Below are 6551 nucleotides of genomic sequence, written 5' to 3'. Positions count from 1 at the left end.
ACAACTGTGCCAGAGCTGCACTTGGAATACAGATGCTTTTCCAGGATGGCTACGCACGGGTTTAATCTCCTCGATGGTAAAAACGAGTGTCTCCGGATGGATTTCGATTGGCTTCTCCGTGATTTCAGGAGGTGTATCGAGCTGACGCACACTCGCGCACGACATGCTCATCTGCCAATATGTATGTTTCCAGCTCGCTTCCTTAGCTGGGCCGACTGAGCAACATCCACCCCGCACCCAGATACGGCCCACACTCTCTGCTGGCGGGATCCCTTCGCTCCTGGCGCTGCTTGCGGCTGCGGGGCGACCCTTTGTTTTAGTCCCACCTCGGCAAGCCACAGAAGTTTCGACTTGTTTATAAGCTGCGCCGTTGCAGAGGCATCGTCCCTTCGGGGACATCCGATAAAATTGGAACGATACAGAGAAGATTAGCATGGCCCCTGCGCAAGGATGACACGCACAAATCGAGAAATGGTCCAAATTTTTTCGAGATTTTGCGCGCTGGTCCCTAGCATTCTTACAGATATGCCCTGCGCCTTCTTTCTTCGCCCCAGGTTGGTCCTTTACACGTAAAAGTAGGTCCTTCCGCTGTTACTTTTCTCTTTCTAACAAAACTTCTTGCCAGGGCGGAATGTGTTTCTTTTCGGGCGTTCGTACGTGACGAATTACTGAAGAGAAGATCTCGTGAGGAAAGCTTGTACACACATTTTTTTTTTGGTGGTGCAGTTTGCTCTGCCTCTTCTGGGGGTTCACTCCAAGTATCCAACAAGACATTTTTTTCTTCTTCTGGCAGAAGCGAGAGTAAAGCCATGGCCGTTCTTCTGTGCTGGATGCAGGTAACTAGGTAAAAACAGCGTACATCTTTTCCATGCATTTATCTGCTAGAGATGATGCTTCAGAGATTAACTACAGACGCACTAGTAGATTTTATTCAGTCATGCAGAGTGATCAAGCAAAGCAGAAACGACTATCTAACTCTTTCTCACCAATCATCAAAGTCACAAGCAAAGCGAGCTGCTACTACATGGAGTCCATTCTGTTCGCTCGTCAGAACACACCGTAATTCAAAGTATTTCGGGCGATCCATATTACATGCCTAGTACTATTGTTTTAGTATACAAGAGCATATGGGCATAACTATACGATCTATACAAAGGCTAGGCCACCGGCTTCATCATATCTGATGGTGCTAGACTGCTGTGGCAACTGGCAAGAACAGTATACTATTAGGAGTGTATTAAACGGAAATATCTGACGAGCAGTTTCAGACCGAAAATCGAGTATCAGTATGGCAACATTTCAACAATAAGGTTAAGGTGTTTATCTCCTCGGCCGACCTGTCAAACTTCTAGCTCCAATGGACGTCGACGAGAAGATGAAAGGACCAACCTGTCAAACTCCTCCTTGTCCTGGTCGTTGAATGCGTTCAGAAGTAAGTCCTGAAGATCATGGAACTTCCTCTTCACGCTGGGTGCAATCTCTTCCATTTCTATGGGAAGCTGGTTCTGTTTCATCATCCATCACCTTGTCCAGCACATTGGAACAGCGTGGGAAGAAGCGTTTGGCAAGTTCAACTGGTATAAACAGTCAGCTTGCAATTAGTCCAGATCGATAGACTTTGTAAAATGTCATTTTATAATTGAATCTCGGAAAAAATAATACAAGTGCAACACCGGATCAATCCTTGAGTATAGTCATAGTCAAGTGTACACTGTACATATTCGGTTTTAAACATCCAATCTTCACTCTTCAGTTCTCTAAATCATATGGATTATCGCTACACAGGGGGACGCTTCAGACACGCCGGACGCAAGAAAAAGCGTGGCGGGCTCCACCTGTCGGCGACTATTTCCATAACCGTTGGTTCACGCCTTTTATTTCTCGTTGCGCCTTTCCTCCCGCGCCTCCCACCCCTCCGTGTCCGCTTAATTTGCCGTCCGTTTCGACTGCTGATCTCTTATGAGTCGGCACCGTCGTCGCGGCTGGCTCTCTCGCCGGTCTTTTCGCCGCCGCCGCTTCGCTAGAGCGTCCCAGAACGCGGCGTCAAATCCACCCCACCTCCGCGCACATAAGGTGTTCGACGACTTGCCAGGTAGGCGTGATGTAGGTCGTTGTTCGTTGCCGCGTCTGCCGTGGCTGAATTTTAACCATTAATTTTGCTTCGGACATGGATAGCAACGACGAGATGCTTGTCCGACTGCTGGAGGACGAGAAAGCCTTCGACGACGACATCCAGGAGCATTTGTTGATCATCGCGTCCTTCCAGGGCATGGTTCACGCCGAGGCGGAGAAGCGGAAGAGTCCGCGCCGTGGAGGATCAAAGCCGAGGAGAAAGAAGTCGAAGACCCGACAAAGGATGGAGGGGCATACCATGCTGCACAACGACTACTTCGCAGATGACGCAACACATGCCGACAATTTTCGGTGCCGGTATAGTATTAGCAAGGGTTTGTTCATGAATATCCTCCATGACGTTCGAGAGTTCGACACCTAGTTCAAGCGGAAGCACGACGCTGTAGGCGTTGCCGGGTCCTCGTCAATTCAGAAGTGCACCACTGCCATGAGGATGCTTGCATACTGAGCACCTGCTGATACACAGGACGACTACCTTCGCATGAGTGAGTCTACTGCCATTGAGTGCATGTACAAGTTTTACCGAGTTGTGGTGGGAAAGTTTGGCAAATACTACTTGAGAGGGCCAACCGAAGAAGAGACTGCAAGGATCATGGCACAAAATGCTACCAAAGGATTCCCTGGAATGCTTGGAAGCATCGATTGCATGCCTGGTCATGGAAGAACTGCCCGTTTACCTGGCAAGGTATATACAAAGGGCGTCATGGATATTGCAATGTGGTGCTTGAAGCTGTGGCAGATTATGATCTGTGGATTTGACATTCTTTCTTTGGCATGGCGGGATCACACAATGACATCAACGTGTTGCAGCAGTCTCCGGTGTTCAGCAAACTAGTGGAAGGTCATGCTCCACCATGCAACTATGAGATCAATGGCCACCAATATACCAAAGGCTATTATCTAGCCAATGGTATATATCCAAAATGGGCCACTTCTGTCAAAATAATCTCGGCTCCACCAGGTCAGAAGAATTGCCACTTTGCTTCGCGACAAGAGGCTTGCATGAAGGATATCGAGCGGGCATTTGGTGTGCTTCAAGCTCAATTTTCAATTGTTCGGTACCCTGCTCTAAGCTGGTCTCACGACCAAATGTGGGAGGTGATGCAGGCTTGTGTGATCATGCACAACATGATCATCAAGGATGACTGCAAGAATCAGGTCAGAAGACATGTTGATCCCTATGAGTGTCAGGGCCCTCTTGTGGAGGTTGATCATGAGTGGCCTGCACACGTGTCGTTTCCTACTTGACAATACCCCGGAGGAGGGATCCTCACGGTAAGGGGAAGAAGTAGGGGCCATAGGACGGAGAGCACTCGGGACGGTGGTACGCGATTTACCCAGCTTCAGAACACCTGCGTGATGACAGGGCCTACTGTTGCTTGTCTGGAATTATCTGTGCGCTTTCGCGTTGTTACAATAAGTTGTGGTTGTGCCTCTATGGCTCCCAGGATCCGGCTTATAGAGGCGCCCGGATCTAGGGTTTCTACGGAGAGTCCTAGCCGGAATACAAGAGATCTAACTACGGAATATTACATTTCCGTGCCCGTCAAGAATCCACCTAGATCGAGCTAACCGCCATGGATCCGGATACTTCATGGGCCTTCATGGATCCGGATACTTCATGGGCCTTCATGGTCGTAGGTCGGTTGGGATCCGTCTCCCGTTCCTGGGCTGGACTTCATCCATCTTCTATCAACAGCAACTGGGCCGCCCGGTGGGCCATATGCCTCACCACCATCTGTGGGGCACCCGGGCTTGCGGATCTGGACCATGTCGTTTGCATACCCATAAAGTATACCCACAACAGTAGCCCCCGAAGTTCTTCAAGATTCGTCATTCCTCCGCCTAATTCCTCTGGATCCGAAGAGAATCTCGAAGAGCTTCCTGATAACCCACAAGTATAGGGGATCGCAACAGTCTTCGAGGGAAGTAAAACCCAAATTTATTGATTCGACACAAGGGGAGGTAAAGAATACTTATAAGCCTTAACAACTGAGTTGTCAATTCAGCTGCACCTGGAAAAGCACTAGTAACGGGGGTGATGTGAAAGTAGCGAGTAATATGAGAGCAATAGTAACGAGTAACACAGCAGCGATACATGAGTAACACAGAGGCAATGACACCAGAAAATAGTTGATACTACTTCCAATGACATGTAGGAACGAGTATATGATGATGAAAGATGGACCAGGGTTCCCAGCTATCTACACTAGTGGTAACTCTCCAGTAACAAGTGTTGGGTGAACTAATTACAGTTGGGCAATTGATAGGATTGAAATAGCATTAAGACAGAACATCAAGATTATTAATCATGTAGGCATGTTTTCCATATATAGTCATACGTGCTCGCAATGAGAAACTTGCATAACATCTTTTGTCCTACCAGCCTGATGGCAGCCAGGGCCTCAAGGGAATCTACTCGGTAATTAAGGTACTCCTTTTAATAGACCACCGGAGCAAAGCATTAACACTTGGTGAAAATATGTGATCCTCATATCACAGACCTTCCCTCCAGGTTGTCCCAATTTCTGTCACTTTGGGGCCTCGGGTTTCGGACAGCAATATGTGCAAACAACTTGTAGATACAATCTAAGCAATAAGTATAGAGCCTAAATCTACGATCATGCCACTCGTGCACTAGTGACAAGCATTAAACACAACAAGATTGCAGCAACAATAACTTCACAAACTTTATAGATAGACTAATCATAATGTAACAATCCATCGGATCCCAACAAATACAACACCGATTACATCAGATGAATCTCAATCATGTAAGGCAGCTCATGAGATCATTGTATTGAAGTACATAGGAGAGAGAGTACCAACTAGCTACAGCTAGAACCCGTAGTCCATGGGGGAACTACTCACGGAGCATGATGGAGGTGGTGGCGTCGATGGAGATGGCTTCCGGGGGCACTTCCCCGTCCCGGCGGCGTGCCGGAACGAGACTCTCGTCCCCCGAAACGGAGTTTCGTGATGGCGGCGGCGCCCCTGGAGTCTTTCTGGAGTTTCGTCAATTGTTATAGGGTTTTTACGTCGCGAGGGGTTATATAGGCGAAGAGGCGGAGTCGGAGGAGCCAGGGGGCTCCCTCCCCATAGGCTGGCGCGCCCCCCTATAGGTTGCGCCGCCCTGTGGTCTGGGGGCCCTGGGCCTCCTCTCCGGCTCCCCTTCGGTGTTCTGGTCCGTCTCGGTGAAATAAGATGTTTTGCTTTTGTTTCGTCGAATTCCGAGAATATTGCCCGAACAGCTTTTCTGGAACCAAAAACAACAGAAAACAGGAACTAGCACTGTGGCATCTTGTTAATAGGTTAGTTCCGGAAAATGCATGAAATCATTATAAAGTGTGAGCAAAACATGTAAGTATTGTCATAAAACTAGCATGGAACATCAGAAATTATAGATACGTTGGAGACGTATCACTTCCAAACTTCATTGTTTCCGACCTTATTCAACCGGAAATCATTCGTTCTTCTATAAGGGTAACTTAGCGGAATATTCAACCAACATTTCGCTAATCTCCTTTTTTTCCCGCACAAAATTTTCTGAACTGCGAATCTTTGCCTCGAGAATCGGATCCACGTAGTCAGGTCACCGCCGCTTCAGATTCACCGATTTTGACCTAGGACACGTGGCGGAAATGTAATGGTGCGACCCTTGCGTTCCCACCGTAGGATCCGGCTCACGAATCTCCACGCGAGGCCTATATATACCCCGATCGCGCGGTCAATCTTAACTTTTCACCTCTCCTCACCTCATCATCTTCTACCTCCCGCTCGCGCCGCCCACCAAATCTGACGCCGATGAACTCCTCCTCAGAAAGCTTCAAGCACTGTCGCTCCAAGGCTCTCCTCGTCCTGAGCTGCACGCGTTGAACAGGAAATCGTCTCCGCCGCCGATCCGTGGCCTCGCCGGAGCTCTGCGCGTCAAACTAGCGAGCTCATCCACCGTCGGCGTCACGGGCAACCGCCACGCCATTGCTGGTAAACCCACCGGAATCGTAGACGATGATGATCAGTAGGATCCAGTAACTTAAGTATTCATTACTATGCATGCAGCCGGAAACATGTCCGAAAATACTACTAAGTGCACAGATAGTTCTCCGAGTAGCCCTCCACCAAGTCAAGCGGAACCAGTTTTCATCGAACCAATATCATTCCTGCCTCCGAACATTTCCGACACGCGCTTAGCTCAACCCTATTCCACCTCTTCCAGCAATCTCCTCGGTCGGATCCCGACAGCGCAAGAGATCCAGGCGGAATTAGAAGGGCAAGCTCGCATGGCCACGAAAGTTCAAGAAGCGGAAGCAAGCAAAGCTTCAAAGGCTCGGAGCCGCGATGGGGAAAAGGGCCAATGGTGTCCCTGTGATGTCACCGGTTCAGAGCTCGAGGCCTTCGAGATGGAAGGCCTCGTGGCT

At 49.0% G+C, this 6551-nt stretch overlaps 1 non-coding gene across 1 annotated transcript; it reads left to right on the top strand.

Annotated features, from left to right (window-relative positions):
- The first annotated feature begins 383 nt into the window (after positions 1–383).
- On the top strand, positions 384–486 carry LOC124668720. Its single transcript, XR_006991814.1, has one exon. It is a non-coding gene; the product is annotated as a U6 spliceosomal RNA (small nuclear RNA).
- Positions 487–6551: the final 6065 nt, after the last annotated feature.

The sequence above is a fragment of the Lolium rigidum genome, chromosome 6, assembly GCF_022539505.1.
Source record: "Lolium rigidum isolate FL_2022 chromosome 6, APGP_CSIRO_Lrig_0.1, whole genome shotgun sequence".
Classification (NCBI taxonomy): domain Eukaryota; kingdom Viridiplantae; phylum Streptophyta; class Magnoliopsida; order Poales; family Poaceae; genus Lolium; species Lolium rigidum.
The sequence above is the reverse complement of the archived record's forward strand: the minus strand, read 5'-3'. Positions and strand labels throughout refer to the sequence as shown.